Source organism: Natator depressus, chromosome 1 (assembly GCF_965152275.1).
Source record: "Natator depressus isolate rNatDep1 chromosome 1, rNatDep2.hap1, whole genome shotgun sequence".
In the NCBI taxonomy this organism is placed as follows: domain Eukaryota; kingdom Metazoa; phylum Chordata; order Testudines; family Cheloniidae; genus Natator; species Natator depressus.
Window position 1 is genome coordinate 46,091,304 of NC_134234.1, and position 24,802 is coordinate 46,116,105.

General features: G+C 42.0%; 1 protein-coding gene across 1 annotated transcript in view; it reads left to right on the top strand.

Moving 5' to 3' along the window:
• The first annotated feature begins 4,990 nt into the window (after positions 1-4,990).
• Positions 4,991-24,802, top strand: part of MTUS2 (microtubule associated scaffold protein 2) — a 470,923-nt gene continuing 451,111 nt past the window's right edge. Inside the window, exon 1 of the mRNA XM_074959063.1 lies at positions 4,991-5,051. The gene's annotated coding sequence lies outside the window, so the exon portion shown is untranslated. The remainder of the gene's footprint in view (positions 5,052-24,802) is intronic.

Below are 24,802 nucleotides of genomic sequence, written 5' to 3' on the forward strand. Positions count from 1 at the left end.
CTTTTACTTATTTGTGCACAGCAAATACCAGAGCACAGTTGTTTGTATTCTTTGTGTACCAACCAGAGAGTTTTTCACTTGTTCTCCACAATCTGCTACACTGATGCCACAAAACCATCTAACTGTTTTTTTTTTTTTTTAAGAAGTGTTTGTCGCTCAATGAACTAGGCAGAATGAGTTCTTTTCTTGCTACTGGTTTAACATACAAAATGCATTTGGTAACAGTGGGCTTTTTTGGTTGATACTGTTTGAGGGCTGCGTAATCCTATCTAAGGTATTTACATGGCCCCTATTAGCACAGTGTGAGCACCAATCTTTAATGTAGTTATCCTCACAACACTCCTCTAATGTTGGGAGGGCCTATGACTAGAGAGCAAAGAATTGCACTCTATTAGAGCAAAGAATTGCACCCAAGGCCAAGACTAGTGCTCTAACCACTGGACCCTACCATTACTGGTACTCTCTAGTCTAGGCACACTGGGCAGGTATTCCATTTTGCTAACCTACAGGTCCCAAGCACAAACCTACTTTGCTCTTTTTAGAACACTCTTTGCTGTAGTTTTCAGTCAGTGCTCTAGCTATAGTAGATATTTTGTTAGTGCCCATTATTGTAGTATCAAAACACTTCCCCCCCACCCCGGTCGTCTTTATACTGTGAACCTTTATCTCCTTAGCCCGCTGACAGAGGCTGCTAGTCTAGAACAAAGCATACTGATATGGGTCAGAGCCCAAAAGAACAGAAAGGAGACAGTGAATGGGGATAATTTTGATATTTGGATCTTAGGATATTTCCCTTAATATAAACAGCAGCTGAAAATGGCTGACAAAGCTAAATAATACTGTTTAGTAAGCCCTTGTAAGATGAAGCCTAAATGCTAGAAAGCAAACACTGCCAGAGTCTGTATCATGGATGTAAGCATAGGAGCAGTGGGCTCAGACATGAGGGGGCGGGAAGAAGTGTGTTGACTTTAGCGTCTTCCCTTTTCTGTCCACACTGTGTTTGGATTTTCTCTGCATAATAGCTAATCTGCCACTATGTTTTCTGGACCCACGCAGTTTGAACTTTGAGTATAAATCTATTAGCTGAAAGGAGTAAATCTCTAATTTTGCTTTTAAAACAAAGGTGTGTGGGTTTTTTTTTTAAGAACTATACAAAAAAATCCCTACTGGGATGGTTTGAGGGAGGGATTGGAGGTAACTGTATAAAGAGACCCATCTAATTAAAGCAGTGAAGAAATGGATAGATTAGTTAATGAGGCAGAAAATACAACTAATGCAGTTATTTGAAAAAAAATATACTTCCCACGGTATCTTGTGATGGGGAATGGAAGGTGGAAAATAGTCCATATCTGGACTCTTGAGTTAACTCACACAAGGTGAAATCCAGGCCTAACTGAAATCAATGGAAATTTTGCCCCTGACTTAAGTCAGGACAGGATTTTTATCTGTAGTGTTTGGGTGGATTTTACTACAAAAGGTGACTACAGCCTACAGGGGAGAAATGAGTGAATGACACACTATGGTATTTATTTTTTTGTATGTATTGTCTTAGTGTTAACATACGGTTAAAATCTCAAATCCTCAGGCGCTAATCCAAATTAATTGTTCTCAGAGCCAAAACTATAGCTATGGGGCATTAGTTGTGCTTCTGATGTAACCCTTTCCATTGGAGGGGCTCATTTTTATAAGTGATCTATCCTCCATTTTTAACTCCTGATTCAAACACACATCACAACTATGTACATGCAGAAATATATTTTAATACCACATGAAGGGAAGAGAATGGTAAATTCTGAGACAGCACCTGCCTTCACTGTCCAGTTGGTGTATTCTAAACTTAGAAAATAAATGGGAGGAAAGGGGGAAAACTAATCTTTCCTGTGAGGCTGCTGGGCCAGGAGCCATATTAGCTCTCCTTGTCACAATGTTTGTGTGTAACTAAATGCATAACTTCAACAGGCTCGAAAAATATAATTTCAATCAGTCCTACAACAACAGGGCATGTACTGAAATAGAAGGAAAAATATACAACATGGGTTGAAACTACTTATCAGAAGGAGGCGATATACACAGCCACCCATGTGGGTCAACTCCATGAGTGCTCTTGGGCTCAAGCACCCACTGAAAAAAAATTAGGGGCTGTTTAGCACACACAGGGCCAGATCAATCTTTTGTGGGCCCCAGTGCCGAGACCAGCTCCCTCCCCTCTTCCCCCACTGCGCTCTGAGATCCCACCCCCACTCAATATCTTCCCTCCCAAGACTCCACCTCTGCACCAAGGCCCCACCCTCACTCGGCCGCTTCCTCCCAAGGCCTCACCCGCTGCGCGCAAGGGGTGGAGTGGAGCACCCACTGGCAAAACCAAAAGTCGGCACCTGTGCAGCCACCAGTCTCAAAATTGTTGCTTTAAATGCGCAGCATGTATGTTTTTGCCAAATGTAAAGGGCCAGTCCATTTCCACCACCAAGGCATGCTAGGAAAAAGTACCTGTAAGATGGCAGACCGAGGCAAGTCAGTAGAGAATGGGTAGTGACTGAGAGTCTTGAAGGGGACTGCTTCTCTTTATGTCACTACCCAATAACAAAGAGGGAAGACAGCAACTGGTGGAGTGACAAGAACCCTAATCTATTAGTTTTATATAATGACCCAGCAGAGGTTACTTGGTGTGCAGTTTTCCAGAACCTTCTACATGGAAGTGGTTTCCAGCCTCAAGCAGCCTACTGGCAGGACCTATCAAAGTCCCTCATCCCAGGAATTCCTTCCCCTCTGAATCAGCCCAGTAGCAGGGGTATTAGCCTTTGATGTTCTTCCTCCCCCCAAAACTCAGGACACTGATATTTTCTTTCATGATTCTCTCCCCAGTCTCCTGTGTGAAGTTTGACCCTGGTCTGTGTAGGCCTCTCCTTTGTCCAACTCCTACTTTATTTCTTTCTTCTTTTTTCACCGCTGTGTGTTCCCCAGCTTCCTTTGAATGTTCTAGTTTGTTACAGTTTTCTTTCCTGCTCTTCCACATTTCACCTGTCTTCTCCCTAAAATCTAGCATTCACCTGAAAGGATGGCTTTTCCCCCCCACTGTTTTCTGCCCCCTTCTCTGCTTTCCCTTTACAGCTCCTCATCTTCCTTCCCCAATTATTGTCACCCCATTTCTTTACTGCTCTGTTCTCCTTTCTTCCTGAATTCTTTTCCTTCTGCTTACTTCCCTAGCTGGCCTTGTCTGCTCTCCCTTTCCTAGTTACATTTACTCCTCCCTGCCTACTTTCTCCAATTTCTCTGCTGGGGCCTATGGAGTCTCCTCTAGCACTGAGCTCGAGTGGTATAGTAGAAAGAGAGCCTGAAGCATGGGCCTGGTGTAAGGCCCGCAGGTGCTAAGCCCATGCTTCAGACTCTTCTTCTACTACAAGTGGCTAGAAAATACCTGTCGGGGATGGGAACCCAAAGATCAGCTGCCAGCGTGGAAGGTGCTTCCTGCTGCAGTGACTGGACATGAAATTCAATGTTGATAAATGCAAAGTAATGCACATTGGAAAAATGTAATCCCAACTATACATACAAAATGATAGGGTCTAAATTAGCCGTTACCACTCAAGAAGGAGATCTTGAGTTCTGACAACATCTGCTCAATGTGCAGTGGCAGTCAAAAAAGCTAACAAATGTTTAGGAACCATTAGGAAAGTGATAGATAAGACAAAATATCATAATGCCACTATATATATCCATGGTATACCCACACCCTGAATACAGTGTGCAGAGCTGGTCATCCCGTCTCAAAAAAGATATTAGAATTGGAAAAAGTACAGAGAGGGGCAAGAAAAATGATTAATGGTATGGATCAGCTTCCATATATGGGGAGTTTTAAAAGACTGGGCCTGTTCAGCTTGGAAAAGCGATAACTGAGGCGGGATGCAATAGAGATCTGTAAAATCATGAATGATGTGGAGAAAGTGAATAGGGAAGTGTTATTTACCCCCTCACATACCACATGAACCAGGGGTCACCCAATGAAATGAATAGGCAGCAAGTTTAAAACAAACATGAGGAAGTGCTTTACAAATCTCCAGTCAGCCTGGGAAACTCGTTGCCAGGAGACATGAAGAGCAAAAGTATAACTGGGTTCAAAAAAGAATTAGATAAATTCATGCAGGACAGGTCCATCAGGGTCTGTTAACCCAGGTGGTCAGGGATGCAACCCCATGCTGTGGGTGCCCTTAAACCCCTTGCTTCTAGAAGCTGGGATTCGACAAAAGGGGGATGGATCACTTGATAATTGTCCTGTGCCTCTGAAGCATCTGGCACCAGCCACTGCCTGAAAACATGGACCATTCATCTGACCCAGTATGGCCATTCTTATGCTTTGTATTTAGTCACCAGAGGCCCTTGCCATGAATGAGTGCCCTTCCCCGCGCCCCAACAAAATGTGACAAAGGGACAGGTGTTAGCCTGACACTTGAAAAATCACCCAAATCCAAACAACTCTGCCCCCCTGAAATAAAATATTCCCCAAAGAAACCTGAGAGACAAGGCGGGTGAGGAAATATCTTATTGGACCCAACATCTTTGTGATAGAGACAAGCTTACACAGAGCTCTTCTTCAGAAATCTGTCAACTTTAGTACTAATCTTCCCCCAGTTCAACTGATGTACTCCTAAGTGATAGTACCCAAAGACATAGCTAGTTTATTAATTGCCTGTGAAGATTGTTGTAAGTAGGGTTGATAGAGGAACAGTGTGAACATTTGGAGTTCTTGGTTCACAAGGGCCTGTACCTCCTAGTGTTTTAAAAAACCCAACAAAAACATGGACCAATTTATCTGTGAACTAGTTGCAGGAAACTGAGAAATAAGCACAATCAGAAGTAAAGATTTTTTTGACAGGTTTAATCTTAAGCAAGATGTTTACAAAACAAAATAGGATGCACCATGTGTGTACTCTTGACAACCCATTTGTTTGATTCTAAAGCCTCTTTTGTCCTTTTTGAAAAGGTTTCCAGCGTCGGATTGTCTTCTCGGGCAAATTGTCACCAATGGCAGTAAAACTTGTTTTCCAGCATTCTGGGTGAGTTTGTTTTCTGTGTTGATTGATTCTATGATTACATTTGAATCTAAAGACATTTTAAGAACAGTATCTTTCATTTTTGTACCAAATCTGTTATTCATGGTGGGGAAGAATGGGGAACCTTTCAACAATTCTTGTAAACAGTACAGTAGTTGAAAGAGGTGACAGGAAAGCATAATTAAAAGTGAGACTTTTATACCAGGAGAAACTGTCAAGCATAAATAGAAATAAATGTTCACAATATTTCTTACTGTGTCTGGCAGTTATACTATATTGATAGTAAATACGATATTCATGTCTAAACCAAGCTTTGCTCCTTCACTACCTAGTTTCTCTTCTGGTTTGATTCTTGTAACAGAGTGCACTCACCTCTCCTGAGCGTCTTCTGCTGGGGGTGAGTGAACCTGTGCGCTCGCTCTTTGCTCCTGGTGCCCCCTGTTGGCGGTTAACTCATCAAGTGGGTCTTCAATGGCTCAGCCCTCCAGCTAAGTCACACATATGAAGGAACCCCTTCCAGGGTAAAAGGTCCAACAGGGCCTGTCCCTGTGCCCTTGGTTATGTCTGCAGCGGTCTTTTGGGCTCAGTTGTCAGCCCCAGCTGGGCTAGCTCTAAGACTACCCCTGCCCTGTTATAGAGCAGCATCCCCAGGGCTTTCTTCATGGAGACTTTGTCCTCTGCAGTTCTCACTGACTCAGGCCTCCAGCCAGGTCACCTCTCACATTCAGTCCCCTTCTGGGGGTGCGGGGGTAACAGAGTTCAACAAATGGTTGGGACAACCTTATGGTTGGTATTCTAAATGAAACTTGTCCCCTCCTTGGGGCTTTGGCTACCCTGTCAGTGGCTTGCAGGGCAGCATGGGCCAGGCCCACCCACTACTCTGGGTCCCAACCCAGGGACTGTACAAATAGCAGCCACATGCTGCTTCCTTTAACTCAGTTGCCGCTGCTATTGCCTGAATCACTTCCCATGTAGCCCCTTCCTCTTTACCCTTACCTCAGGGTTGAAGTTCTCTGTCTGTTCCCTGCTGGAGCAGAGTCTCGCTGAGGCTTCCTCACCTGGAGAGTCACACAGCCTTCCTTGCCCTTCTGGTCCCAGCCAGCAACTGATCTGCTCAGCCCCTGCAGCTCCTTTTAACTGAGCCCTCTGCACTCTGATTGGCTGCTTCCTTGAGTCTCTATAGGCAATCAGAGAGGACCCACCTTCGCTGCTCTTTTTCTGGGGTGAGGTTTGGTAGGACCATGAGGCCTCCAGCCGGGGGCCTTAAAGGGCCTGGTACACCCTGTCACAATTCTCTAGTGGAGTATTAAAGCCATTTGTAGGACAGTCACATAACCATTGTGGTAATGGTTTTTTGATGTTGTGGGGGAGAGGTGGCCATACTCTGATCTCAAAATCGTATGAGTGAAATTGTAACCTGCAGTTCCAACTGATTTTTGGTGTGGCTTACACAGTTTTTGTACTGGTGTAAGTCAGTTTGCGGTACGATTATTTTTCCTGAAATGGTTATACCAGTAGTACCCCTACTGTGGATGTAGTTACACTGCTATGGCCTGTTCCCCTTCCCGTATAGGAATAAGCTATACCGGTGTAAACATTTGTACTTGTATAACTGCGTCCACACTGGTGTGGGGAGGGGTTCTACAATTTTATCTATACCAGTATAGTTAAAGCAGTACAACTTTTGTGTGAAGAGAAGGTCTTCAGTTAGACTTGCACATGTATATCTGAGAAAATGGCCTGATACTGCATGGGAATGGGAGCTTGCTATGGATTGGACCTGGAATTTGGCCCATGATTATGACTTTGCTTCAGAGCCAAAGGGAAGATGCACTTAACTGCAATAGGGAGGGGAAAACAGAAAAAAGTGCACGTGAAATATACTTCCTTTTGTATAAATGTCCTTGTCTTTCCCAGTTTGCTTCAATAGTCTTCAGTGTTTGGCTGAAAATGATGCGGTCCATAGCAGTACCACGGTAGATAGCACTGCTCTATTAACTTTATATGTTTTTAATTTTTGTATAACCATGCTTAAAGGAGATAAGAAAATATAAACAGGCGAGGGATTAGTTTCTCCAGTTGTCCCCTTCTAAATGCCATAATTAAGATGTTCCCGCTCATTAATAAAGTCCTCTAAGTTTCACTGTTAACAGGCATCAAATGGTTTCATTAATTTAATGCATTTGGTTCCATTTTTATGAATTAATCTGTTGGTGGTATTTAAAGTATGGCATTTGAAAAGCTGAATCTGAAGTTTGATTCCTCTCAGAATGATTAAACCAAGAGGATGATTCTTTGACCAAAGAGTACCAGCTGAAAAAGTCTGAGGAATCTTTTAAATGAATTTGCTACATGTAATGAGATTTTCAGGAATATTCAGCGTGTGAAAACCCTTTGAATACTTCAGTGAGTTTTTTAAGAAGAAAATTGCAAAATTAATAGAGGTCAAATAGAGCAACAGATATCAGGCAGTGCCTCAGAATATGAATCCTTTCTGCAAATCTAGAAAAGTGGACATTTCATTTAGGAGACTGAGTTATTGATCTCCTAAAATGTATTGTTTCAAGGGGAACAGGACCAAAGTGTGTATATGAAGGAATAAAGTGGCACTTATTTTTCTGTATGGATCTTAGAGAATTGTGTGGCAGGGTAACGGGTCCCTTTGTATTTCCCAGAGCCCGAGTGAGTCCTATTTGGACAACAGCATAATTCAAGAAGTCTGTGTATCAAAACCAGGATTTTTTTCTTGTCAATGGTTTAAAGAAATATGACCTTGTTTTAACAATTGAATTTTGTTACAATACATGACTGACACAACTGCACATAATAGGAAGTAACTTGAAACATCACCAAAGAAATATGATGGGATTATAATAGTCCTTTTTTTTTTTTTAAAGTAATAGGTCATCATGGTGCTTGCATACAAGGATTTGGGTCAAATGTTTAATACTGTTCCTGTACCTTTGTATAATTAGCTGGTAGAATGAGTCAAAGATGAATGGCTTTTTGCTACTGTTGCAATTAAAAGCAGATACTCCAGCAAGCAATCTGATAACACTTTACAGAGTCATCCTATTAATTAATGCTGGATTACAGTAGAAATCCTACTGAAGTACTTACAGCACCATCGATATGTCAGATGGATTAATCATGATTAAATTTATTGCATTAAATACCAAAGGGATTAATAATGTCTGGGTCTTTATATCCTGGATTCATAGGTTTTTAAGGCTAAAAGGGAACATTATTATCATCCAGTCTGACCTCCTGCATAATGTATGTCAAAGGAACTCACCCAATAATTTCTGCATCGAGTCCATCACTTCTGTTTGAGCCATAGCATATTTTTTAGAAAGATATCTGATCTTTAAATCAAGACTTCAAATGATGGCGAGTCCACCAGGTCCCTAGGTTAGTTGTTCCAATTGTTAACAATCTTGCTGTTTTTAAAAAAAAAAAAAAAAAAAAAAGGGGAGAGGGAGAGAGAGAGAATGAAAATTGCTCCTTATTTCTAGTCTGAATTTTCTTTCTTCAGCTTCCAACCACTGTTCCTTTTTTCATCACACTGTTCCTTTCCCCCCCCCGCTAGATTAAAGAGCTGTCTACTGTTAGAAGTAAATGAATGTCGATTACTCATTTACAGTGACTTTTTGCAGTCTATCAGTTAACCCACTTTTCAGTCCATTTAATATGGGCTCCACTGATTTGGCATAGTACAGTTTTTTTTAATCAGAATGTCACATGAAACTAAGGGTATGTCTACACTTAAAAGCCACAGTGCTACAGCTGTAGTGTTTCAGTGTCGGCACTACCTATATCAAGGCTAGGGGTTCTCCCATCAGCACAGGTAATCCACCTCACTGAGAGGCCATTGCTAGATTGGAATTCTTCCACTGACCTCGCCCTTTCGTTACAGGGGTTAGCTTGTCATAACTACGTCTCTCAAGATGTGGATTTTTCCTGAGAGACGAAGCTATGCTGATGTAAGTTCCCGGGGTAGACCAGTCCTTAGTCAAATGCCTTACTGAAGTCTAAGTATATTTATATCCATACAGTTACCTTCCTACTTCAGAGTGATACCAGTCATTGTAGTTAGCAAATTTCTAATGAAATAGGTTTAGCTTGACCTTTTTAAAAACTAAGGAAGTTATTCAAACAGTCCTGGCCATATTGGTGAAAATGTCATAGTTAGCTCCATAGTATACAGTCAAATTTTATACTTTTTGACATTGGAATGCTGTTGCTAGCCATTGAGAACTTGATTCTGCAGACTTCTAAGTCCATATGGCCTTTCGCAAGTCTGAGGTCATTACTTTGCTGCCATACAGCTGTAGTTGAGAACAGAGAATGTACATTTCATGAAGTGGAGGTCTCTTTGTGTGTTGGCTTTGGAGATAACTTTCTACGGCAGCCAGTCCTTGAGACAGAAAGGACAATAGCCAGGGTCAAAAGTTGATATCTCTTCCAGCAGTAGGTTGTGCAAAAGAGACTTAAAACAATTGGAGAAGATCCTTCTACTAGTAATCCAAATTACTAATAAAAAAATACCCATAGAGTGAAAAGCAGCAGTCACCTAGGCTTAGATCCTCAAAGATATTTAGGAGCATACTTCCCATTGAAATGAATGAGAGTTAAGCACCTAAATAATTTCTAGGGCCCAGATCATCAAAGGTAACTTCCCACACTCTTTGAAACAAGTTAAGGCATGTCTGATGTGACTTGTCAATGTGCTGTGTCCCTTTCTCTCTTTCACCTGGATCCTGACTGCTACTGGTGCTGTGTCCCCTGGCATAGTCTAGTCATGGTAAGTGATTGTAGGGAGCTGTGAATAAAGAAAATTGATTTGGTCCAGGTCGCCACATGTGAATGCCTGAGCCACAATCACACTATCAAGGTTTTTATTCCATACTCATCATTGTGGTATCTGAGTGCCTCTCATCTCTTTGTGCAGAGGAATTGGAGAGTGGCCTTCTATGGCAGTTTGGAGGGATCAGGATAGGAATAGTCATCTTCCCTGTTTTACATGCACAAGGTGAATGATTGTGCTGTTTCTAGGGTATGGCAAAATAGATAGATTTTAGCTTCTACAGAGCAGTAGCAGATTTGTAAACTCTTTGGGTCAAGGACTTTCTTTTTTCTGTGTTTGTATAGCACCTAGCACAATGGGATCGTGGCTCTTGACTAGAGCTCTGTGATGGGGTGTACAAACCCCACACTGGACAGCAAGGGATTAAGGAGCTGCTCTGGGCTCAGTCAGCTTTGCCCCATCACACCTGTGAGACATGCACAGGCTGGAGGAGGAGTTAAAAGTACTCCTGGGGGAATTCTGCTCCACTGTGCACACGCAGAATTCATGTCCTCTACAGAATTTTTTTTTCTACACAGAAAATACATTCTGCCAGAGAGGTGCTGCAATTATGTCTTTTGTGGTGCTAGAAGAGCAGGCAGGACAGCATGGGGCACATGGGGCTGTTGGGGTGTGTGTCACAAACTGGGGTTCAGAAAGGCTAGTCGGGGGGACAGATTTGGGTGGGGGATGAATAGGAGTGGGGTTCAGGGACACATGGGGATGGGGGACAGGGGTGGGGGGGGCTGAGCGGCAGTGCAGTGACACATGTGAATGGGGGAAGGAAGGGTGGCTGAATGAGGGTACAGGGACACATGGGTAGGGGATGCTGAGGGGGGGCGTGTGCAGGGACACATGGGGACAGGGGCAGATGTGCCTGACTGAATGGGAGAGGCTAGAGGTCAGCTAGGGTCTGCATGGGGGAGGCTCCCCAACTCCTTAACAAACCCTCCTCCCCCCCCAAACCCCTGTTCCATACTTCTCCCACCCACACCCAACAACCCCCCAGGTTCACTCCCAGGTTACTTCCCAGCAATTACTTCCCTCTCACTCAGCTTCTCTCTTACCCCTGACTCTCCCAAGCCTTAGCACTGCTTCTGAGGGGTGCAGGAAATATGGTTCTGTATAGTAGTTTGAACTAATTATTACTCAGTGTTCTGTATTAATATGCCTCATAAGGAATCTATCTGTCCTAAAAAAAAAATTTCCTTAGTCTTTTTTTGTTGTCTGTATTGTTACAGACATACTTGCTGGCAGGTATTTTGAAATAAATTACCAAAATAATTGAAACTGGCATGATTATACTGTATGATTTTGACAACTAAAATATGCAGAATTTTGCAGAATTTTAAAATGTTGTGCACAGAATTTTTAATTTTTTGGCACAGAATTCCCCCAGGAGTAGAAAAGGGAGCAAAACAGCTCACTGGTGGGCAGACGAGGGAAGGGAACAAATCTCCAACCCTCAATTCCTAAGGAAAGGGCCGAGGAAAGGCAGGAGCTTTCTTGACAACCACTGCCTGAGGGAAGGGAGGGCCTGATCCTGATTCACCCTGAGGGGGAATCATACCTTGCTGTCTTACTAACTTGGGTGTATTGTGTAAGCTCCCCTTGCTTTTTGTTTACAAACTACCCCGGAAGGGGAGAGATTTTGAAATGACCTGGCCAGTACCACTGGAACACTTTTTTTAATAGTGGCGGTGCTGAAAGCCAGCCCCCTTACCCCGTCCGTGCCCCCCAACCTCCTCCCCGCCCCCCCCCCCCCCCAAGCTGGGGCTGGGAGCAGGGCCATGTCTCCGGGAGCGGGGGACCCGGACAGGGGTAAGGGGGCTGAGGCTGGGGCTGGCAGCCGGGGCCCTGTGCAAAACCTGGGGGTGCTACAGCACCCCCACACCTCTAGTTCCCACACCTATGGACCTGGCCAGAGGGCCAAGTCACAGGAAGAGACAGGCCACTGCAGAGGTTGAGCAACCAGTGACAGCAGACCCCAGCAGAGAGAGACAGCTGCCAAGCCACCTCCAGCCACATGTTGGTGCTGGTGATGAGCTGATCCACTCACAAGCTTTTATACGCTATTATGATATAAAATGAGGAGTGTAGACTGGATGTGACCAGATACCATGAGCTTGCAATGACATAATAGAAGGCATAGCTTCATAAGCTCCTAGATAAGCCCACCAATGCAAAGTTACTTGCAAAAGATCTTTGGGCATGTTAATTTATTGGTAGCACCTTTTTGGATTGCAAAACAGTTTGATCTTGGCTGTGAAGTAAAGATGCAGAAAAGCATTTTAGGTTTATTTTTCATAATTAATCATGCAAAAATCAATTTTATGGTAAAATAGACAAATGAGATGTCAGGAAGCATTTGATGGTGAATACGCCGCCTCAAGATGTTAGCATGATGTGTGTCTCAGCTAAAACAAAACACAGCATTTTTTATCTGCATTGTAAAATGAAACCAATACAGGAAAGTAGACTCCAGTTATTATATATTTATATTGTTTGATTATTGAAATCTGTCTAATTTGTAATCTGTGTGTATAGGTATGTATATATAGGCTTGCAAGGATTAGATTATAGTAAATGTCAGTAAGCATTGATTTCACTGTACATACACAAACTGAAAAATATTTCCATTAATAAAAATTGAAAATTACAGCTAGACAAAGTAAGAAAAATGCTCCCTGAGGACTTATTTGAGTTTGATATCAGGATATTTACTTTGTATATTTTGACATGTGATGTTGACAATTTGTTTTAACTGCTCTAAAGCTTGAACTTTTTGAAATCAATGTCTGTGAATAACCCTGCTGTCATCCGACCCCCATCCATAATTTCCTGCAACTGAACGTTTTAAATTGATAAAAACAAAAAGTGCTTAAAACCCATAATTTTGCTCAACTGTGAAAATTTACATTAATTAAAAATTGAAAAAATGCTGAAATGAACATTTGATATCTTCTGAAATTCTAAAAATCAAATTCTCCTAGGCCTAAATATATATCAGACTTTCCCCTTATTCCCTCTTTTCCCCCCTCAGCATTTCAACATAGGCTGTGACCATGTTTTCAGTCAGGGCAGCTTTTCCTTCCCTGAAGCTCCTCACACACCTATCAATTTCTCTCCATCTTCTTCCCTCATTCCTTCTGAAGTAACTGGCTCCAGTGACTGTTGAAGAACAGGATACTGGAGTGGATGGACCATTGGTCTGATTTAGTATGGCCATTCTTCTATTCTTCATATTGCTCTGGAAACTAACTTTGTAAATATCAATAGCTTACTGTGCTACAGTGAAGCAAAGATCAAAAGGATAGTTCAAAGGCTGCATCTGCTTATATCAAGAAAAGCTGCAACAACCTTTCCTCTGAATGTCAGAGAACTACTTGTGGCCTCTTCTGGAGCTTCTGACAAAACTATTCTACAGATCATCCAGGAGAGTGACTCTCTTGAAAAGGGGTGGGGGGTAATTTACACTTCCCTTTGGAGAACAAGAATGTTGCTGAAATTACATTAATGATGGTTGTTACTGACACACTGGGTATGTCTTCACAGCAAAGAAAAACCCGCGGCTAGCCTGTGCCAGCTCACTTGGGCTCGTGGGGCTGTTTCATTGTTGTGTAGACTTCTGGGCTTGAACTGGAGCCCAAGATCTGGGACTCTCCCACCTTGCAGGGTCCTGGAGTCTGGGCTCCAACCCAAGCCTGGAAGCCAACACAGCAATGAAACAGCCCCACAACCTGAGCCTGAGTCGGCTAGCATGGGCCAGCCGCGGGTGTCTAGTTGCTGTCTAGGTGTACGCTCAGAGGGTGGCTGCTCAGCACTTAAGGAATTTTGGATCTGGACCTCAACTTCATGGATGGGGCCATGTTTTAGGGATAACAAAACCTTCAGTGAATATGATATATAGAGATAATTAACTCTTATAATGATGTTAATAGTGGCAGCCACTGAAGCATTTATTATCATAAATGCCTCTCTTAATGGGATTTCCTGACTTCTAGTGTAAATTGTAATTTTATTAAAAAATATCTTCTTTAGTGGCTCACTTCTATTGTCTTGTCCTTTCTATTTAGTCTGTCCTGGCCTGTTATATCTGTTACATATGCTCTGTATTAGTCTTCAACATAAGCCTGAACTCCGTAATATAAAGCAGTGTGACTGGATTCTTGTGATATGCGTTGCCTTTCCTTCCGATCTGTACAGGAAGGGGGAATGAGGATGAGGTAAAGTCACTTAGGCTCTCTCAGTGAACTAGTTTGGGGAACAGTGGGTTCTTAGCTGTGGGGTTTCGCACTGAAGCCATGTGAGTGTCAGATAACATGTGGTTAAATCCCACCACCACTTTTTTCCCCCGAGTGTGGCTGCACCCACAGTTTTGTGTGCTTTTGACACACAAAGAAATTAAAACAATTCAGTATCAGATTTGTTTTGAAAATTCATTTGAACCCAAAACACAAAGTGAAACTCAAGTATATTGTGAAAGGGTCACCCCATACCTGGCATCAGACCCAGTTTCTGCCTCAGTTTCCCCATTAATGTAAGCCCGTGGGCCAGCTCACTGATGATGATGGGATGGATCATCATCAGTATTTCACTTTCTTTTCCAAGGGATGGATTTATTGCATTATTGTTCTTGATTAAGTGCATTTAATAATCCAGGGAATAAAGTGGGAGTTCTCCATGGGCATATGATGTTTTCAGAAACAAATGTAGGGAACTTCTAGTTTATCCTCCAGTCTTTTGAGTTACAGTAGCATTCTTACTTCACTAGTGGTCTTTCATATTCCTCAGCAATCTGTTCCTGTAAATATCAATAGTCTAAAGTGTATGATAAAAAGAAAAACTCAGATGTGAATTTCAAATGCAGTTTCTGCTTGGAGCAAGAGTGCCTGTTGGCATTAAAAAAGTCAAGATGTTCCCATTTTGAATATGAGATAAGATCAGAGCTAAACTGAGATCCTTTCTTTTTGAGACCTGTACTCTCATGAGAAACACAGCTGGAAGTTAAGGGATATTTTTCATCTGTGTTTAAGATTTTATGAATAGGGGGGAACTTGAATTTAGGTGCATAGCTTGCTTTAAAATGTGCATTTTACCATTTTTCACTCACAAGAAGAATAAAAATACTTTGTATTTAGGGACCTAAGCTACTGCCAAACTAGAGTGGAATACATGAATTTGTGAACCTGCTACAGCTTTTAAAAGAAATCTTAATATCACTATTTTTTTCCCTTTGCATACATGTTCCACTCATACTAAATTTCAAAGACTACTTTGGTAAAACTTCTTGGGCAATTGGCTTGGCATCTGTTAATTTAATTCCCCTGTACTACTGTAATAGGATATAAATTAGAACTCTGGGGATCACTGATAATGTTCAATGAATAAGATGAAACTTTGAAGGATATGAAAGGGATTGCTCTGCTAAGTAGTAACATACAGAGCTAGAGGGAGATTTTACTGTACTGTAGTCTTCTGGGAGAGTTGGGGAAGGAGGAGAGTGGGTAGTCCAAAAACGCAAACTCAGAGTTCCTGTACATGAAGTATATTTGCTTTATATTTTTATATAGACCCCAGTTCCTCCCACTCACAATAAAAACATTCTCTGGCCTCTCCCTTCGTAAAACAACCCATTCTCTGAACCCCACCTGCCTTGTCAGCTAGCACCCTATATCCTGTCTTCCCTTCATCTCTGTGCTCAAGTGTACTGCCTACAATTGCTGTTTCAGGTTCTCCTCCAGCTCCAACTGGTCTGATTTCTGCCATCTCTACTCCACTGAACTTATTCTCGCTAAGATCCTTAATGACCTCTGCATGGTGAGATCTCAGGACACCTTCTCATCCTCCTTCACTTTTCTGCTTTTGATACAATTAAGCATTCTAGAGCTGAGCAAAAATCAGGATTTCCATCCACAGGAAATTCCAATGCTTTATTATTTTCATACTGAAGTGGGGCAAAACCTCAAACTATCAACATTTTTATGGAATGAACATTTCCAAAAAAATCCTATTTTGAAATGCCAGACTTCTATTTTGACATTTTTGATTGGAACACTTTGACAATCCTGAACTGAAATGTTGTGTTTTAGTGTGCTGAATCAAATCGAAACAATGTTTTGAGAGCGTTCAGCTTTCAGTTGCATCTGCCTATGGGCCAGGTTCCTTGGTTGGACTACATCTCCCATGATGCACCACATCATTTGGTTAAAGGGAAGGCTGCAGTGCATCATGAAAGATGTAGTCCAGGCCAGGAGCCTGCCGCAGAGAAGCAAATGGGGGAATGAAAAACCCAAACTATAGCTCCCATGAAACACTGCAGAAGCATAAGTAGATGCAGTTTAATATTGACTTGTAACAAAGTTTTGCTTCCATTCAACAAAAAGAAATATTTTGATCTGGATTGAACTTACTCAATGAAATTTTGCTTTGCTTTTCCTAATGGAAAATGAAAAATTTCAGTAAAATCAGAATCCCCCGCCCCCCCAAATTACATGTAGTAGAAATGGCACTTTCCATCAAAAACATGTAATCAGAAAATTCCCAACAAGTTCTAAATCATACCAGGCTTTTTGAAATCTTACACTCCCTTGCCTTTCATGAATCCATCCTCTCCTAGTTATCCTCCTACCATTCAGGTTGATCCTTCAGTGGATGGTGATCCTCCTTCTGTTTCTTACCTCCACGGAGATCTGTCCTTGCTCTGCACCCTCTCTAGATATTTTTTTCATCTCACACAGCTTCCATTAACAACTTTATGTCAGCAATCTACAAATCTGCCTTTCCACTCCTGATCGGACTCCCACCATCCAGGCCTACATGTTGGCCTTTCTCTCTGACATCTCCTGGAGTCTATATAAAAATATAAAGCAAATATACTTCATGTACAGGAACTCTGAGTTTGGGTTTTTGGACTACCCACTCTCCTCCTTCCACCAACTCTCCCAGAAGACTACAGTACAATAAAATCTCCCTCTAGCTCTGTATGTTACTACTTAGCAGAGCAATCCCTTTCATATCCTTCAAAGTTTCATCTTATTCATTGAACATTATCAGTGATCCCCAGAGTACTAATTTATATCCTGGGATTGTTTAGTCTGCAGAAGAGAAGAATGGGGGGGGGGGGGGATTTGATAGCTACTTTCAACTACCTGAGAGGTGGTTCCAGAGAGGATGGTTCTAGACTATTCTCAGTGGTAGAAGAGGACAGGACAAGGAGTAATGGTCTCAAGTTGCAGTGGGGGAGGTTTAGGTTGGATATTAGGAAAAACTTTTTCACTAGGAGGGTGGTGAAACACTGGAATGCGTTACCTAGGGAGGTGGTAGAATCTCCTTCCTTGGAAGTTTTTAAGGTCAGGCTTGACAAAGCCTTGGCTGGGATGATTTGATTGGGGATTGGTCCTGCTTTGAGCAGGGGGTTGGACTAGATGACCTCCTGAGGTCCCTTCCAACCCTGATATTCTATGAATGTTTCATCATCAATTTAAAACTAAAATGGCAAACATGGAACTTTTCTTCCTCTCCTTCTGCTCACCTTTCTCTGTCACTGTTGATGGCATCACCATCTTCTCCGTCTCTCTCTTCCCTCTTTTGCTCCATGCATCCCAAATTTGCTGTTGCTTCCTCCATAGCATCTCTTAGATCCAGTCTGTTCTGTCTGTCAGCACAGCTAATACTCTCTCAGCTAGGCCCTCATCACCTTCTGTTTTGACTATTTTCTAGACACCACATCACCCATTTCAGTCCATTTCAAACACAGCTGCTCTGGTGCTGTCTCTCCATCACCACCTTCTTTGAATCCTTCCAGTGGCTCTTCTTTGTGGCCACATCAAGTTCAAGTTATCTTCACTGTTAAGTTTCTTTGCAGCTTTGCCCGTCCTTATGTATCTGTTCTTGTATACCACACAGTCACCCTCTGCTCTCAGTGATGCTCACCTCCTCTGCCCACTTGTCCAATTCTCCCTCAAGCACTTTTTCAATTCTTCCACATTGCTCTTTACACATGGAATGGCCTGTTAGAACACATCTGTAAAGAAACTACCTTCTCCCCCCCACCCGCCCACTACCATTATACCAACTGATAAAGGCTAGCTAGGGGCTAGAGGGAACTGCTGATTATTATTTATTAAAACCATAATAACCACTTTTAAACTATTTGAAATGATTAAGTGGAGCACATAGATCTGTATAATAAAACCTGGCTCTTCAATGGCGCTTTTCATCAGTAGATCTCAGAGAGCTTTAGGGGGTCAGTATCATTATCCCCATTTACAGATGGGGAAACTGAGGCACAGAGAAGCAGAGCGACTTGCCTAACGTCATCCAACAGGCCAGCAGCAGTCAGGAACAGAGTCCAGGTCTCCTGAGTCCCAGTCCAGTGCTCTTCCCAATAGGCCACACTGCCTCTCTATGTAAACACATCATATTATGGTTATCGTCATCTTCTCACCTCCTTTCCTGCAGCTGTTTTACACCCTCTTGTCTTAAACTAGACTGTAAGCTCTTTGGGGCTGGGGCTGTATCTGCATATATTTGTACATAATGAGTCCTGATCCTGACTGGCAATTCTGGACATGATCACAAGACCAATAATAAATAGGTAAAACAATCCCAATGCAGAGAAGATGCCAGTGAAAAGTAGTCTTGCAGCAATAAATTAGGGGTTTGTGGATAACAACAGGCCAATATTCATGTTGATTTTTCAATCTGCAGAAAATTGCTAACAAAAAAAGATGGAGAAGCTGCTATTTTCTACCTGGAAAACTGTCTTTGTGTCTTGAATGGCTGCTGATAGTAGTTATTCTCTTACAGCTTTTCTTCTCTTGTATTTTGTGAGCCTATCAATTTGTAAAAGCTTTCAACCCTGATGTCAATTAAGGACACCACTTCAAACCGGTGGTGAGGAAATACAAAGAAAATTACTGAGGGCCTGATTCTCCTCTCACACACTTTTTACTCCGGAGCAGCTCCTCTGACTTCAGTGGAATTACACCTGAGTTACACAGGAGTCAGTGAGAGGCCCTTTATGGAAGTTCATTGTGTGGTGCAGTGACTAAAGTGGGGATTTAAAGTGAAAGATAATAAAGCATAATGTCTTTGTGAAGTGGGATTTGTATGTGCATTGATGTGAGCTATGTTTTCTTCTGATGATCAGACTCTTTTAGAGGGAAAACTCCACAGGAAATTAGTGGTGAGGGTCATTCTGCAAACCGTCTTCCCAGGAAGTCACTTCTCAGCATATTGCTAGGAGACACTGTGCTGATGGAGGTGGCATCTCTGCGTTGAGATAGAAAACAGAAGTCCTGATCACTTGTGCTCGTTAAAGTTCCTATTACGGCTTTTGGAGTGGAACATGAAACCAGACAAATCGTCTGTTTTCAGATTTAGTAACTAGCCCAAAATTCAGCCCTGCTTTGCAGAAAGAGTTGTTGAGCTTTACTGATCTTTTGGGTGAACCTGGCCATGCTTTTTTGAATCATAGTTTTCTTCCAGCAGGCCCTGGGCTCACTGGTTTGCTGGCTCCCCTAGTCCTAAGTGTTTTGAGGTTGGCATCCTTCTAAATCCTCTAGAAATGTCTTCGAGGTTGTCAATTCCTTGCCCATCAGTGGGACTCATAAATCCTCTTTTCATCTCACAGATGCGGCTTTAGAGGCAATTTACTTTTATTTTGGGGCCTGAGGTACCTCCAGAATGCACCTGGTGCTATTTGGGAATTGTTACTTGATGTTTATGACCCTAAGGGTCTATTTTGGGCACGTAGTGTAGGTTCAAGAACATGGAGTCTCTGCCCTCTAAGTAAGTAAAGTCCTCTAAAAAACTGGTCTTTAAACATGAAAATGGGCCAACTGTAAAAATAATGACAGTTTTTATGTTTGGGGATTTTTGTAATTATTGCTAAAGGGATTTGCAGTCTGGGTGTCAGACAAGCACCGTGACTTGCACCTCTGTAAAAACCTGACTGCATGCTGCTGTAAAAATGGCTTAAGACTAGGCCTGATTCACCACTGCTTTGAATCCTGTGCAGTGACTTATGCCTGAACTCAGGAGGTGCAGAAGACTTCCAGTCTGGATTGGTAGCCCATTGCAGAGCGGTAGGCAACTGCACAAGGTTCAAGGCGGTGGAAAATGGGGCTCCTGATTTTCATTGTTGTCCTCCTCCTCTCCAGTTCCCAGGCCAACAGCACCGCAGGAAACAGACAGTGAACATTGCAAAGAACAACTTTTTTTAAAAAAAAAAACTGAGCCAGTAATAGCAGCAGAGACTCCCAGAGCATCACAACCAGTGAAAGAAGAGACCATCTTTCATTTGTAAGTGTGCTTAAGCATATGGATTTTGCCATCAGTCAAAGTAGGACAGGACAGCTTAGACAATCTAACCTTTTATCTGTAACAGAAGAATATTTCCTTTATGAAAAATCTTTAGATGTCAGAAAAGACCTATTACTCTGCTGAGAAGTCATCTTCCCACAGGTCTGGCAAAATCAGACACCTTTATTGCTTATTACCTTGTATCTATTAAACATGCTGCTTCAGTGATGCTGTTGCCATTCTCAGAGGCCAAAGAACACCACTTTGTACATGCAAAAAACTCCCCATATCCGGAAAATGTCCCTGCTTGTATCTATCCAGAATTGTTACCAAGGCTCCATATACTCCATAGCAAGTTTGACATGACTTCAACAACAGAGTAGAGATTCTGTGGCAGGTGCAGATACATTCAGTAAAAACCTCGATTTTAAAATTATATATGAAAATGAATAATATAATCACTACAGTGTCACCCCTTATTTAATTTGATACTAAATTCTGTTTGTTCTATGCTGCATCTATATTTTTAATTTTCAAGTTGCTGCAGTATTTTTTATTGAAATGCATAACTGCATAGCTAAAGTGCCAGGAGTGGGAATGAAGCTGAAGATTTGGGAAGCTGGAGAGAGGACACTTAGCCCTTCTCTTCATTAGGCAGAAAGGTATGTTCTTAACTCATGTTAGTTACCAAGAGGTAACTTCGACCTGCTAACTTGTGTGAAAACTACACACTGCTTTGTCTTCATCCTGGTTTTATCCCCATGTTATTTACCATGTGTTAGCTAACACAGGTTAAGAACACACCTTTTTTCCAAGTAACAACTCACCCTTTGGACTTCTTTCACCTGGGAAGGTGTGGGAGGCAATTTAGGATTGTGAGACATGCACATCAGGCTATTTCTAAAATTATCATCATTTAAATAGTTAACATTGATATTGGCATTGTCGTCACTAGAATTCAACGTTAAAACGCTATTGTGACAAATGGAAATGGTTCACACTTTTCCCAGAGCTGCTGTTTTGGGTTGCCTGCAGGTATGTCTTCACTGCAGAGTTAACTCACATTACCGACACTTGGGTTACTCACAGCGTGTTAGCCTAGCTCAAATAACAGCAACACACTGCAAAATAACACTCAAGCCGCTGTGTCTACACTGGCGCTGCACTCTCGAGTGCGGCATTGAGATTTCTGGGGACGCATCTCGTACTGTCCGCTGCAGTAAGCTGAGCTGCTCTATGAATTTTTTTTCTCAGTGAGTTATGGGTGAACTCGGCTGTCCTTTCTGGGCACAGTTTATTGGACTACTAGTGGCACTTGAGCCTGTACTCCTCCCCCCCCACACACACACAATGGGCAAAATCACACTTGAGTGAAGGGGGTTTGTGTGTGGATGGGACTCAAGTTAGGAGCAAACACTCGAGAGAGACAACAGTTGAGTCAAGACAAGGCCTCAGAAAGAGAACACTACATGAGTTTCCACTCAATTTGTTTGGAAGGTTTCCTTTGCAACCACAAGGGCTAGAAACTTAAATTTTGTAAATGGAAGCTTAGATTCAGGAAGATTTTGAGCAAATCATATGGCTGTAGAATTATGGAGCGTTGGTTATTACATTTCATGATAGAATATCCTGTGAAAAAATTAACAAGCACATTGAAGTTAGTTCACATGACCAGAATATTATTTAAAATAGTCACTTGTATGTAATTCCTAAAAGCACTGTGTAAGACCTCATCCTTGCCTCAAAGATCCTACAATTGTCAGCAAAGAAACAGAGAAGAATAGTTCCCGAAGCTGGGAGAAGCATGCAGAGACACTTATTTGTGAGGAAAAGGTGAAAAGTGTTCCTGAAAGAAGTGGATTTGAAAGAGGGGGAGACAGAGTTTGGAGAAGAAGGCTATTGAGCTATGGGGTAACACTGGAAGGCATGAAGCTGACACTGGGAGAAAGATTAAGAGGCAGTGTAGGTGAGAAGACTGGGAGGAGAATAAGGAGTGAATAGAAGGAAATAAGATCAGAAATGTAAGATTATGAAGGGGCCTGGAAGGTAAAGATGAGGACCTAGAAGTTGATGTTGTAAGGCACAGGGAGTCAATGAAGGTTTTTGAAGAAGGTGAAATTGTCAGAGGGACAGGAGAGGTAGATTACTTTAGCTATGGCATTGTGCACAGTCTTCATTAGATGAACTGCGCGTATGGTGTTGCTTCCCCATTTCTAGTGTACATTGTACTGGTTAGTATGTGCTCAGGAGAGAATGCATGGCCATCATTAACTGTGTGAGTACTCAGCTCATACTGACTCTGCTCTGGTATTTGGAAATACCAAATTCACACTGGGAATGCTGGAGGCTTAACACAGGTACTAGCATTGTTTCTTCTATACTACTGTAGTCTCTTGATACCATCCCTTATATGTGCCAGCCACTGTGTGAGTTCTGGAAATCAGAGAGGAAGTAGCAGCCATTTAGGAGCTAAAAAACTTTATGCTTTTGGTTTCTTTCTTTGTCCCATGGCAGGAAAGCAATCAGCCATGGTCAGATTTTTCGGGTTTTTTTTGAATGCCAAAGGCAAGATTAGAGGCGGTATGGTCTACTGAATAGAGCACTGACCCTGGGAGTTAGGAAACCTGGATTCTATTCCCAGATCAGCTCCTAATTTGGTGCCTGCCCTCCTGGCAAGTCAATTCACCGCTCTGTTCGTCTGTTTCCTCTCCTATTCTTTCTCTGCCTTGTCTATTAAATTACAAGCTTTTTGAGGCAGGGCTTAGTACAGTGGGGCTCCAGCGTCAGTCAGCACTACTGTAATACAAATAATAATATACATTGAATTAGGAAGAAAGAGAATTTACACTGGAGTCTGTGAAGCTCTTATGCTGGTATGTATGCTGGTATGTGCAGTTACACAGCTTGAAACGAGAGTAAACAAGAAGGTTGTTCCAGAGTTTACTGTTAAAGATTCCGTTGTGTTTGACCAATGAAACAAACCTTCAGAGAATATGTTTACACACCATTAGGAATGTCTCTTCTTCCTGTAGTACAACATAAGAACAACAGGGACATTCGATTAAATTGAAAGGTGGCAAATGCAAAACGGACAAAAGGAAATACTTTTTTATGTAACGTATAATTAGCCCGTGGAACTCCATTGCCACAGAAAGTCATTTAGGTGAATAATTTAATACATTTCTAAAAGAGAACGGACATTTATATGGCTGTCCAGAATATCCAGAGTTATAATAGTGAATGCTAACAAAAAATTTGGAAGGGATGTTAAACCTTATACTTCAGGGCTTAAGCAATCTGTAATATTTGGAGACCAGGATGATGCCTAATGGCGGGGGTGGAGGGAACCGTATCCCACTTCTACCTACTGCAGGGTTCCTGTACCTTCCTCTGAACCATTTTGTACTGATCACTGTTGGGGACAGAACAGATAGATTGGCCTAGATAGATCTCAGGTCTGATTTAGTATGGTGATTCATATGTTCCTCTCTGAAAATATCCCTGCTTTTCTTTATAGGAAACTGCTCAAGGCATAAAATACCCATGGTATTTTTTATAAGAATCTGACTAGAATAAATGCCAGACAATGATCTGCTACCGGTTGGCAGCTTTATCAGAAAGGCTAGCAGTTCAATGTGCATAGAACAACCGAACCATTCTCTCAGACCTAAAGGTGGTCCCCCCCAGGTCAGATTCAAGCAGCCTGGTAGGAAGATTTCATTTTCACTTGTGCTGCCCTGTAGACAAATAGGACTTTAGTTTCTGGAGCTGTCAATCTGGCACTTCTCACAAGCACTAAATTCACTTAAAAAATTAAACAAGTGCCCTAGAACTGAATGTTAAAAACACATTATAGATAATTGGGCTTTCTTCTCCCCATAATAAGAGCACATAATTCTCATTTGTAATGGAAATTATGTATGCCGATCTCAAGGGAAAATGGAGCCTATTGCAGGTCAAAGCTTATTGCAGATGTTAGCACTGATCAGACAATTTGTGTATTAATATTCTGATATTTCCACTTTAGACAGAAAACTGATTGAACATGCTGGCTTGTTTAGCTCAAATATATTTTTCTGAAGAGAACCAGTGATGTGTTCACACAAGCTGTGATTAAAACACTTACAATGTAGAATTTGATTTTAGAGCTGTACGAACCCTGGTGACTGACAGGTCTTGCCATGTGATAAAAGCATTTCAGATTTCATTTCTGGCACTGCTGTTCTCTGTGATGCATATTGCTCCTGTTGTATCTGATTTCAGACCCAGCTGCTTTCCTGTCGTATATTCCTTTGTAGCCTTGGGTAAAACAGGTTTTTGTACATTTCTGCTGTGCTGTTGCTGGCTTGACTTTTGAGGAATGTTGATATTAAGTAAGTTGCCAGCCCTTTCCCAATGGAAAAACAGATATTCTCTTTTGCTGAGCCAGTATTCTCTTTGCTGATCCTGGAATTCATGATAGGACATTCCTCCACCTGCCTGACTCTGCATCAAAACTGGGTTGTAAAACCAAGCAAGATAAATAACAATAATGATCTAATTTATTATTTGTCTTGCTGTAGTGCCTAGGAACCATAGTCATGGATCAGGACCCCACTCT